General features: G+C 40.9%; 1 long non-coding RNA gene across 1 annotated transcript; it reads left to right on the forward strand.

The window, feature by feature from the left end:
- On the forward strand, nt 7,917–8,715 carry LOC110433155. The gene is made up of 2 exons (XR_002450551.1): nt 7,917–8,140; nt 8,206–8,715. It is a non-coding gene; the product is annotated as an uncharacterized LOC110433155 (long non-coding RNA).

Below are 13,586 nucleotides of genomic sequence, written 5' to 3' on the forward strand. Positions count from 1 at the left end.
CGTCTGTCTGCGTCCGAGCGCGGGAGGGGGCGTCGCGTCGGTTCCCCCGTCGCTGCCACGCCCGATACGTGGCCGACCGCGCCGGCCCGCGCGCGGCGGGGATCCGCTTTGAGGCGGCGAGGCGCACCACGCGCTCGGCCCGCGTGGGGTTTCCGTTTTCCGCCGTTCGTTTGCCCGCGCTCGGCACCGTGGCCTTTCCCGTGCCGTGCCCCACCCCCCGAGTCCCCGACACGAACCGGCACCGCGCGGCCGACGGCAAAGGCAGTACAGGGCCATCGGATCCCCCACGCGTTTCTTTTTCCCACTTTTCGGCCGGGGCGCGGTGCGCGTATCGTGGGTCGCGTCGAACGGGCGTGGACGGACGGATGCGTGCGTGCGGCGGCTGCAGCGCGTGGACGTGGAGCGGTCGCCTCGCTGCACGTGGGAGCCTGGCAGGGGCACTCAGGCTGTTGTCAGGCAGGGCTGCTGGAGTGCTGGTGGGTTTTGTCCGTTCCGCGTGCGCGCGTCGGGACACGGCCAGGTTTTTCACGCCGTCCAGGCGAAGCGGACTTGACAGCCCCACCGCCGGGAAAACGTTCGGGTTACGCTGACGCCGCCGCGATGTGATTTGACACGGCCTCTCGCCTCGTCGTTGTTTTGTCTATAGTAGCACACAGGAGTTCCCAGCGCACACGACGGCTCGTTCGTTTCTCCTGGGCTCGCAAGGTGGGTCGCGGAGAACGCTAGGCAGCCGGTGACGGTGAGGTCCGAGGTGTTCGAGAGATGTACAAGTGTGGCTGTCGCGGGACGGCAACACGTACTGTACGTGCGGTTGCGGCCTTGCTGATCAACCCATCTTACGGTGTGCGCGTGCCTAATGTTACTGCCGACGGGGTACTTACGCCTCTAATCTACAAATCTATTAGTTATATAGCAGTGTTTCTTTCTTATAATAAACTAGCAAAACATGCCCGTGCGTTGCAACGGGGTATAGAATTTATTATTTGATAATTGTACACTTTTTGTAATATTTAAATGAGTTTAGTCCAACCTTGAATCAAATAAATATAACCCCACCAAAACAAACAAAACTACCAAACAAATATCAGAAATCACCTCAAGAAGAAATAGAAAAAAATCATGTCCCATAAAAAAATCAGAAATCTTCATGTACAGTGGAGGAAAAAGAGTAAAAAATAATATAAAAACATGTATAGAAATTAAGAGGAAAAATATTACGTAAAGAAAGCATAAAAGCATCACGTGAGGGAACAATTCCATCAAACAGCACGTCAGATCAGTCCACTTTTATTGTCGTTCAGTGCAATCCAAAGCAAAACCAGCGACGCAGTTAGTGGCAAAAGGCCACAACCACAGCCGCCACATAATAATACAATTAATAGGTAACAGTTCTCAACATCTTTTCATCACAACATTTGTTTGAGACATACATGAACAAAGCACATGTAATTCTGTATGATTAAGAGGAAGTACCTTGTGGCCAGCGTTGATGCATCACGAGAGAAGGAACAACCAATGAGAGGGCGATCATCTCCAATCTCGCTACACTCTAGGACAAACTCCACAGCCTGCTTCACGACGAGTTCGGCCTCCGCCTCTAGGTCCTCATCGGAATCCTCGTGGCAGCGCTTGGCCATCTCAATCCTGGCCTTGGCACGGGGCAGCGAGTACCGTGCAATATCGACACGCGCCTTGAGAAGCTCCTGCGTGCCCTTGGTGAAGAAGGGGTGTTGGATCTGCTCCTCCTCGCCGGTGCGTGCAGCGTGGTCGTCCTCCTGCGCGCGGAGGATACGGTCGACCTGGCCATTGGCCTCGAGCTGGACCATGAGGGCTCGGAGGCGGTTGTGGCGCTCTATTTCGCGCTCGCCGAGGCGGCGGAGGCAGGCCCGCACGGCCATGGCGTAGGTGCGCCGCCGCTAGAGGAGCTCCTGCACCGATTGCTCGTGACGCTCCCACGTGGCGCGGTGGTCGTCGGAGACCTCGTAGTCAACCTCGCCTCCGCCCCCGGCGGAGGAAGTGGCGGCGGCGGGACGGGGATGGGAGCGATTGGCGGGTGGACGGGGACGGGGAGCGGAGCCATGGGAGGAGTGGGGGCCGGGGGTCACAATTTTTTTAAAAAAATTGCTTTTTCTTAATTTGGTAATATTGCAACGGAAGAAAAACATCAAATAACCCTAGAAAGTGATGACATAATGTTACATATTTATTTATATTTATCCTTTTTATAAAATTTAAAGTCCATAATTTATTTTATTGATAACCATAACATCTATGGTATCAGATAGTTAATATTTACAATAATATGTAGCTTAAAGACATATTTATTTAATAATAAAAATAGAAAATAGTTAAATCTTATCTCACTCTAATATTACCTCTTAATATGCCTCAGTATTATATTAAAACATGAGAAGTTTGATGCTAGCATTATTTTTTTAATTTAGATTAGGATTGCTATGAAATATGAATCAAGCAACACATTAAATAGGCTACCATTAAATTTTTATAATAATTGGAGCAAGATAACTATAATTTTAATTTTACAATAAAAAGCGAAACCCTAGAAAAAATTTTATTCTTTTTTCTCTCTTCCAATAATTGGAGCAAGATAACTACAATTTTAATTTTACAGTAAAAAGCATAGGCAAGTATTTAAAAAAAAGTGTACTAAAATTTGTGATATTTTTTGTTTACTGTATGGATCTACATATGTGGAGTTGAACAAAATTTGTTTTATAATTTTTAGATTTTTCTATGAATTACTATGCATTTATTAATTTTCAATCGATTTAAAAAATAGAAAAAAGTAAATTGGAGATTTTATATTGGAAACCCTAGCAAAGTTTTTATTTTTTTTCTCTCCTACCGATTTCGGTTGGGCTGATTCGATTCCGGTTGGGCTGATTGAGCCTACCAGCTACCGGAGGTAATATGAGATTTTGCATTAGAAACCCTAGAATGTTTTTTATTTTGTTTTTGCCTTTTTAGAAACATTGGAGGGAGAAGGTGATCGGTAAACCAAACACCAACACGGACACCGAACACCAACACGGACAGGATCAGGCAGAAGAAAATTTTTGGCAAACTGAAATTTTGGCTCTTTATAGATAGGTATAGATTAGCTAATAATACTCTTGTCTATACTGCAAGTCCTCTAGCCTCTCCGTGGCCATAACATGCGCGCGGGTGTGGAGACCGTCACGAATCACCAAAATCAATCTTTCAGTATTACGAGCCCGATCTCAAGCGTTACGTTTACGTGCATGACGAAACCTTTCCCGGAGTGGCAGCACGGCACAGTGGCATTCTGCCTTCGCAAGCGGCCCCTGCCCCGCCGGCCGCCGATAGTACGTGTGGCCGGGGCCAGCCGGCCGCAGGCGTCGCCGTCAGATGGGATTGGACGCGGCGCCGGCGCCGGAAATATCTCTGTTGGGAAGATGCTCTCCGCACTCCCCAGCGGTACGGTGAATAGAGAACCTTCTCACTCGGTGCCGTGAGAGGTCTGAGCTCCAACGGACAGCAGGCTCAATAGTAGGTGAAAACAGTGAATGCTCTCTCCTCTTATTAATGGCGGTATCGCGCCCCTTATATAGGGCCCGGAAACCGACCTAATGACATTTACATAAATGCCCCGTGACGGTGGGGGAATATTCCAGTATATTCTTTCATCGCAGTCTACTGACCCTAATACACCTGCGTAATTTCACATTGCAAGCCCTTCGTTCATCCTCTGACTGGGGCCTCAGCTGTTCGGAGGCTTGGATCCTCCGCCCAGTTGCGGATCCTTCGACGCTTTGGTGTCGGAGGTTCCTCAGCCCGGCTGGGCCGGAGGTTGCTCGACCCGGCCACCCCGGGAGCTCCTCCTTAGCCTGGTCCAGTCGGAGGTTCCTCGGCCTGGCTGCGTTCTCCCGTCATCCTCGGATCCGGGAGGGTCGGAGGTTCCCACCTTTCCTCGCTCGTGGACCTCCGCCGGTGTCTCAGTCCCTGCACACACTTAGCACGACCAGACGAGTCGTCAACATTAGCATTTCCCGATGAAGGATATCCTCCGACGCTTCAGGCGTCGGAGGTTCCCCAGGTGAAGGATAACCTCCGACGCTGCCAGGAGGAAGGATGCAGCTGTTCTCCAACAATCTCTGTATCGGGTGGCCAGCGTGGAGATCGTCCATCTCCGTCGGGTGTGGAACTTGGGCGTTTTTTAAGGAATTAAAAAAAGTGAAAGAGTGTTGCAGATTTTGAAACGATGGCGTCAGCAATTATTCATCTATCGATAAGGATTATGTAGATGATCGAGTGAAGCAGAACACGAAAGGGTACGGACTACTCACATCATGCATTCGTAGCAAATAGAAGGTGTTTGGTTGGAGGTTAAAGTCTAAAAGGTATTATAGCATTTTCGTTTTATTTGATAATTAGTGTCCAATTGTGAACTTAAAAATTAATCTCGTAAATTATTTCTAGCTATGTTTTTAGTTTCGTAAATAGTCTATATTTAAAACTTTATGTATATATCCAAACATTCGATGTAATGGGCGATAAAGTTTACCACCTCCAACCAAACAAAGGCCTAATTTCCTGAGCTAATAGTTAGCTGCTAAAGATTAATTGTAAATCTCTTTGGATACTCAATAACAAATTAGCTAATGTCTTACCTACCACACAACTAACAATTAGATATTAGTTGGTTTCTTCAAGCTAACATAGCCATTAATTAGTTGAGTGGATCGAAACAGAGTCTTACTAGTATAGTACTCCTTCCGGTCCATTTTATCTGGCGCACTTTAGAATTACACGGTCTTCTAAATTATATTTTGACCATTTATTTAATTTATATTATATTATTTATGCTTACAAACTTATACTCATTAGATAGTATAATTCCTTTTATAAAGTTTGTGTTATAATAGTTAATAATTATTAGTCTAATTAATTATCAAAGTTTTTAAAGTTTGAAACTAAATATACGTGTGCATCAGATAAAATGGAGCAGGGAAGTATTTATTAGCTGCACCAGATTGAGAGACACGAGAGATCAGAATGATTCCCTTTTTCTTTCGAGTAGAAAAAAAATCTCAAAACATAACCAGATGAAAAGATGCATGCATATGCCTAGACCCCTGAAATATACATGCATCCTAATTTCAGAAATTGAAGATTCTTATTGCCATGTTTGAACGGCCTTATGTACTTATGCCGATATACATTGTACATAGCCTTTAGCTACTGATAAGTTGACTAATGATTTCTTCCTCACCTCTTACATTTTTTTTGTAAGAACAGAGTTGACTTAAGACTTCTGAAACATACATTATACCCATAGAATCAATCTGAATCGTTCTAATTGGTACCCAAAATCCTATATGATCTTTTCTTTTCTGAAGATATGGATGAAGAAAAACAATTCATATATAAACTCGCCGACCCCGTCCAGAATCAGTCCGTTACGGGAGTAGTCCCGGTTTTAGTTAATTAATGAATTCTTCTGCACATTGTGGAATTGGTGGTTTTAGGCTCTCAGCATCTCATGTCTCAATGTCGACCGACCAGCTGGATGCCTTTGCCTTGCTTGACTGACATTGTGGATATACAGATATTTTGTACCAGCTACTTCCTCTAGCGTACGTGTAAAAAATCTTCATTGTAAAACCTCTGACGTCTACATGTTGACTTCGACTAGAAAAACCATCAAGTTATTCCACACGAACACCACATCGATCGGGTCATCTGGTGTATGCATAGTGTTCTTTGCATCCATCGTCTTGAAGTCAGTAACACGTAAGAGCACCGATGATTTAATTATATTTTTCTTTGCAACAACTTTATCTGTCAACTGTCATTAATTTGTGATGAACTGGGGTAACTTGCAGAGATTTCTAGCTCGATAAGATAAACAAGTTACGTTACTGTCAGGTTACTGTCCCATAATTTTGCACGCCTGGCACGGAGATGACCTGTGAGTGCGAGGAGGCCGAGAATAGACTGGTAAAGAAAAAAAAAGATCGACCTGCAGGCTGACGCTAATGCATAAATCACGCTGCCGTAAACTCGTCATCAGTCTCATACTCTCACGTACGTACCCTTATGGTACATTGGTACTGCCATCTGTTCTCGAAATAGCTATATCAGATTGTTTCCTTGTTTCGCGAAAACCCGGATAAGCATTTTAATTTGATGGGAACAAAGATATGAATTTGGTGAGTCAGGAAAAGAATGATCATGGATGTAACGTAGATGCACTATTACTGTTGTTTACGTCTTAATTAATAAAATTCCTGCAGGGGCCAAGGCTCCTCCAGTTCTCTCAAAAAAACGTAAATGTACTATCTCTTTCCTAGCTATCGAACTTGTGTCATCAGGAAACAGTTGTTCTTTCTTTTCTGGGGCAGGATTTCTGAAGAACAGTGTCCACCAATCTTGTGTCATTTTTCCGTTGAAAACCGAACAGTAACTATGATCTTAGATCATTCAAGGAGGACTTGTGGCTAGTTCTATTCTAAAAAAAAAAATCAAGGACTAGAGTTACTGGAAAGATCAGGATACATACATAATGGCTCATGCTTGTGGCTGCACGCCGAGAGATAGTTTAAGCAGGTCAGCATCAGCCGCAAGGACGCAACGTAGTCCAACTGGGCCGGCGGATGAGGCGAGAGTCAGACCAAATCGCCCCGGCGCGAATGAAATTCGTCAATTTCTTAAGCAGTTTCGCCACGCGATCTACATGCATGCGCCGCCGTTGGTTGTGCTCTTTCCGAAATGAAAAGTTTTCAGCCGCTGTAGCACTTTCATTTGTTTGTGGCAAATATTATCCAATCATGGACTAACTAGAGTCAAAAGATTCGTCTCGTGATTTACAGGCAAACGTGTAATTAGTTTTTGTTTTCGTTTATATTTAATGCTTCATGCATGTGCTGCAAAATTTGATGTGACGGAGAATCTTGAAAACTTTTTGGTTTTTGGGGTGAACTAAACAAGGCCTTAGTTAGTGAATTTTTTGGGGTTTATCTACTGTAGCATTTTGTTTGTATTTGATAATTATTGTCCAAGACTAACTAGACTCAAAAAATTTGTCTCGCAAATTATATATAAATTGTGCAATTAGTTATTTTTAATCTATATTTAATGCTTCAAGTATGTGTCTAAAGATTCAGTGTGGCGGGAAATCTTGAACAAGGCCTTAGTGTTGTGTGAGCGGGCGCCTGGGGCGGTGACACCATGCTGAGTTGATCCCCGAGTCATCGTACAGGAGCAGGAGCTCGACGATGTGTTACTGTCCAGCTGTGCAGATAGGGAATGCGATCACCGGTTGCTTTCTGTGTTTGTTGTCCTTGCGATCTGTGGTTTCTTGTGGAGAGCTGGAACTGGAAGGCGAAGCCGATTACGAAGATTAGGCGTCTAAGTCAGAACTAATAATTAAGGCTTCTCTGACGAATTCTATGCACGTGGGTTGAGGACGATGCACTCATCAGCAAGGTCGTGCGATCTTTTTTTAAGCAGATTTTGTGACTGGCGACCTGGTGATCCTGATCAATATGAAGTAAGTGTGCTAGCTGAACAACTACTTCGAGAACTGCAATCTGAAGAAGTGTTATTACGGACAGAATGACGCCAACCTCATTTGATACAATGCAATCATCTACGTAGAATTGTATTAATCGTCCTGTGGTCAACGTTTTCTGATAAATATGAACTGGACTAGTTGTATTGTGGTCATTGTCTTGTGATATAAAAATTATTAATTAATTGTTCGGGGAAAATATCTTCTGATAGACTAGTTTTTTTTTTAATGGAAACTTCTGATAGACTAGTCCGGAGCCGTATGAGAGGCTGCTGAGGAGAAAACGATTGGAACTTCTGAAGTCTACCACATGGCATATAAAAGTGGGGTTTACAGAAGTTCATGAAATCGATGGCTCCTTAGTCGTTGCCTTGTTCAAAACTGGGATTGGGCTAGTACATCAGCAGGTTATGGACCAGTGAAACTTTTGTTCTTTTCCTTCATATATATCACCTTCAAGAGCTGTATCAGGATCAAAGCATTGATTAGGGGCCATTCTTGCATCTGCCCGCATGCGGCTGACGACAACCGGAGAGAGAGACAATGTGGTGGCACATGCAAAACGCAAGCCGCGACCATAATTTGGTAAGTTCTTTTTAAAAGTTTCATCAGTCTGAATGTTTTGATGTGTGACCTATCTGCTTTTGCAGCTTTAATTTGTCTGTTTAAAACCCATTGCTGTGAACTTTCTTGCGTTTCCCATGCGAGTTCATGCTGGCTGTAGCTGGTCCCTCTGCATTGTTTCTCCACGCGTCTGACGAAAATGGAATTCCAAAGAGAATTGTTTTAGGATGATCGAGCATCCATTAGAGTTCCTGCAGTTCTCTTGCAAAATTTTTGGCTGTAGTAACAAGAATGATCGACATTTGTACTCTTTCAAGATCAAACACTGCCGCATTTTAGTGTAAAGCCTAAAAGGACATGTGATTGAGGTAGGCGATCATCTAGTCATCTCTCGGTTCACAAGGCTGAGTTTAGAGGACCATTTTTTTCCTTTTTAGAGAGAGAGGAGCGTGCGCCGCGAGCGAGCGAGAGAGCTGTCCAAACAGATAAAGGCGGTGCTATGGTGATCCTGTTTGCCAATATATGTATCTATTTGTGTACGAGGACTTCCATCCAAAGTATGGATAAACTCCTGTGTTAGGCCGTATGGCCATTCATTTTCCTCTTAATGAAAAAACAGGCTATATTTGCCCACTCGAGAAAAAAAAGATTATAGATAGAAATGCAATCATCCACGTACATACAAAAATTAAGCATAAATAGAAACCTGTGCAAGGAAAAGCAACACGAAGGAATGAGGATGTGAAATATTGCAACCTATGGCCGGATCACACATGAACAGTGTAGCTTGAAAACATCACAATTCGCATGATGATTGTCTCCTCTTTTCCTTTTGTATAAATTTGTGTTCAAGCTCAAATTTGCATACTTTGTAGATAATTACCCAATGTGGTAACTTGAGGGGATCAACATATTCGTTTGGTTCTTGCTCAAAAGGTCAATTTAACAATAGATATAACTTACTAAAGCCAAATTGGAGTGATGATGTTAATTGTTGTTTTCTTAACAACAATGAAACAATTTGAACACTTACGCGAAAAGAGTGCAACATTTTGATTTCGAGATGGGTATATCATATGGTAGAGACAGTGACAATGGATTTTTTTTTGTCAAGAATTGGTGTGTCTTCTAATAAACTTGATGTTTAGTTCGTGGCTTTTTGACTCTTTGAGAGCAAGCTATTTTTTAGTCTAGGTTGATTTTGTAATAATGAACGATTGTGCAGTAAGGTCCTATTTGATCTCTAAACTTTAGACCACTTTAGCTCCTAAGTCTTTAAACAAGTAGTTTAAAGTGATGTCTAAAATTTAGCCAATCTTACAAAAGGCTATTAGTTTATTAGACCACACATGTGGATTAAAGTGGTCTAAACTTTAATCTTTAATTTTAAACAACTAAAGTTTAGATCATATATAAGATCAAAACAATGTTTGGCTGATAAGTTATGACAGAAAATACTATTAGCTGATTTATTATGAGACAAAAACACTGCTGGATAGCTGACAGATTCGTTAATGATAAGCTCAAGCGAACAAGGCAATATGTCCGAACGTGGTTACTTGAACGAGCGAACCCATAGAATTAGACCCGGAAAAAGTCTACATAACCCCCCGAACTATTAAGGGTGGACTACTTCACCCTCCAAACTATAAAACCGGGTATTCTACCCCCTGAACTTTCAAAATCGGTCAAATAACCCCCTAGAGTGGTTTTGGATGGTGGTTTTGTCTTTTTCTTTTTTATTTATTTCCGCTAAATCTTAGAAAAATCATAATAAATCATAGAAAAATTATAAAAATGAAATTTTCAATTTTGTTGGACTTCTGATGAGTAGATCTACACAGTGAATATATAATATGTTATATTTTAGTATAAAGTTTTTGTTGTAGCTTTAAATCTATGTTTTTCTGTAATTAAATCGAATAATTGATATATGCAGTTCCTATGATCCAATTGTGGTGAAATTTTTATGGTGAGCTCATTATTGTATGCTTGAACTATGGTAAAAGTTTCGTACCTAGTGGATCACGTATAACTTAGTTATCAAATAATTTAGTTTTATTCTTGTTAAATCTATGCTTTATCTATAACTAAGTTATACTTGATCCAATGAGTATGAAATTTTTACCATAGTTCAAGCATATAATAATGAGTCCACCATAAAAATTTTACCACAATTGGACCACAGGAACTGCATATATGAATTATTCAAATTAATTATAGAAAAACATAGATTTAAAGGTACAGCAAAAATTTTATACTAAAGTATATCATATTATATATTCATTGTGTAGATCAACTCATCAGGAGTCCAACAAAATTAAAATTTTCATTTTATGATTTTTTTTGATTTATTATGATTTTTCAAAGTTTCAGCAAAAATAAATAAAAAAGAAAAAGACAAAACCACTCTCCAAAACCACTCGAGGGGGTTATTTGACCGGTTTTGAAAGTTTAGAGGGTAGAATATCCGGTTTAATAGTTCGGGGGTTAAGTAGTCCACCGATAGTTTGGAGGGTTATATAGACTTTTTCCAATTAGACCCATAGTAAGCCTTGTGGCGTTAGGGCGTTGGGCCCATAACACGTTATTTTCACAACTGTCCGATTATATAGCATCAGACGATTTAGGCCCATAGGAATTAGGATAACACGTTCGGCTCAGGTTCTGTGCTGTTGAAACCTCGTACTTGGCTGGGCTGGGCCACGGCGCCACGGGCGTTACCTGATGAAATAATTGGGACACAGCAATAAATCGGACTGAGCTCTAAGCAAATCGCGCGCAGCACAAGTGACACGCTGATGGTCCACTCAGCATATGCCTAGGCAACGGGACCTTTCAGTTTCATTTCATGGCCTTTTGTTGTTATATTATAGACAACGTAATATCTGTTTGAAAAGAAAAAAAGAACTTTGCTTGCAAAAAAAAAAGAAAGAAAAAAAGAACTTTTTTTTCCCTCTGAACTATCACTGCAGTCCAGATTTCCTCCACGAACAACAAAATCGAACTATCTCCCTGTAATAGAGCATTCTAAAACTCATTTCCAAACCATTATTTGGAGAGTCATTTATATCAAAATTATTTTCTATATCTTACTCTTTCCAGCAGCTTTTCTATATCATGTGCACATTCTAGAAAGCTATTTGGGCTATCTATCTTTGGCTAACGAGAAATCTAGAATCGATGATGGCTATATTTGAATAGCCACTTAAAGAAGCTATTGTAGTTAGAGAGTATTTTTTCTATTAAAATCTCTATTTCTAACAAGTAAAAAGGACATAGATTCTCTTAGAGTTGCTCTAAACTGTTTAAATTCATCTTTGCCCCAGTTGGAATTGGTTTTTTTTTTAAAAAAAATGGTAAAAAAAACTAATAATGTTTTAAACTAAGAAATAAATTTCTAAGCTTATAAAAATTATGAGAATGAGACATGAGAAATTCAAATAAAATATTTATATGTCATGGAACTATATCAGGGGGCTTTTAGAAATCATATTTAGATCTTGGGAAAAGGTAAAAATATACAAAACAATATGGAAAAATCCTAAAACATTTTCAATGTATAAAATCATTTTAAAGATTTTGTACTACAAAACATGAGATTTTGTTCCGTGAACACAACACATCAATGTAGAATTCACTCATGATGCATCTCATATTTTTGTTATGGATAGTATTTAAAATACACTTAGACATTGATTGCAACATTTTTAGAATTTTTAGGTTTTTATATTTTTCTAGTTTAAGCTACGTCTAACTTCAGGAAGCTTCTAAATATACTTTCACGAGCTCTAAAATTTTGTTTGGGCTTCTCATGTCTGAATCTATCTTTAGGTTCTTTTTCAAAAAAAAATTAGAAGCTTAGAGATATGTTTGGTGATTTAAAACCCTTGTCACATGTCTATCAGATTTTTTAAAAAGGGTGACCAACTTAAAATATACTTTTAACTGGGACAAGTAGATCTCCAAACTTTGTGCTTCCCACCATTAGGGGTGGGTGTTCTCTTGCTCAGCTTTAACCAAAATATCATGTCAATTATTATGTTTTTTACTTTGGTCTTCGAAGATCACAAACCAAACTTGTGCTCGGTTTAGCATAGATAAACAGTTCGATCTCTCGGTTTTCAGTCTCATGGTTTCACCCGAACAAGACACATGCATCACATATAGAGATACATCAACATTGCAAACCAGTCACAAATAGTGAGTTGTACACAATCTCACATGCACATTCACAGACAGCACATCACCACGTTGGGGAATCTGGAGAGTCTCATACATGCAATTTCAGCAATTCCATTTGTGCATAAGGGAAACGTTTCAGACATCCTTTCCTCACTCATTTTCTATCTCCTATACCTAAATAGAATATCCCCATTAACATATTTTCCTATGTTGTTAGGAAGCCACATCATCATTGGTCCACACCAACCTTATCTCATTCTCGTAGGAGCTCTCATGGTCCTTCCTGCATGAATGCAGTAATTCTCGTGGTCCTCCCCATAAGAAGGCAAGAAGTACCATGCCTCTCCCCCTTTTGCTTTCCTGCTCCATCTAATCTCCTCCCCAGTATCCCTTCCACTTCCCTGACCCACAATCAGTTCAGTAATGCTCCTACACCGTACTGCTCCACATTCATACAATCCAATCTCATCATGCCAGCATTTATCTAATCCAATCGTTGGATCATTCACCTTCCCCGTCCACAAATAAGCCTATTGCTTGGATTCCCACCATGGAAAATTCAACCACTCAACTTCTCTGCTACAAATAGCTTGCTTAGTACAAGAGAGCAACCATAACCTACCCTTAATTTCTCACACAATCATGCATCATTGCACCTTTCCAAGTGCCTCCTATCTCCTATACCTAAATAGAATATACCCGTTAGAATATTTTTCATGTGTTGTCAAGAAGTCACCGTCAACATTGGTTCACACCAACAAAACACCAAAGGTCAATCTTATCTCCTTCTCACAGCAGCTCTCATGGTTCTTCCCGCACGAATGCAGTAACTCTCGTGGTCCTCTCATGAATGCAAGAAGTCTTGTGCATCACTGCCTTCTGCTTTCCTGCTTCCATCTAATCTCCTCCCTACTATCCCTTCCACTTCCCTAACCCACAATCCCTCCACTAATGCTCGTACACTATACTATGTCATTCATACAATCCAATATTATCAGACGTTTATCCGATCTAATTGTTGGATCATTCAGCTTCTCTATCCACCAATAAGTATGTTGCTTGGATTCCAAATCATAAAAACTTCAACCATTGTAAGTGCATCTAGCCCTTTACTGGGTTTTGGTGAATTAAATGTTAACATAATTAAAGGTCTAATAAGTTTGTTAAGTGTTGAATAGGAATTGAGTTTATTGCATACACCTGTGGATTATGGAATAAGAAGTGTATAAAGGTTCAACAAGAAGACAAACTTGGTGACATTCCCCATAATGTTCAAATGAAT

This window comes from Sorghum bicolor, chromosome 2 (genome assembly GCF_000003195.3).
Source record: "Sorghum bicolor cultivar BTx623 chromosome 2, Sorghum_bicolor_NCBIv3, whole genome shotgun sequence".
NCBI lineage: Eukaryota > Viridiplantae > Streptophyta > Magnoliopsida > Poales > Poaceae > Sorghum > Sorghum bicolor.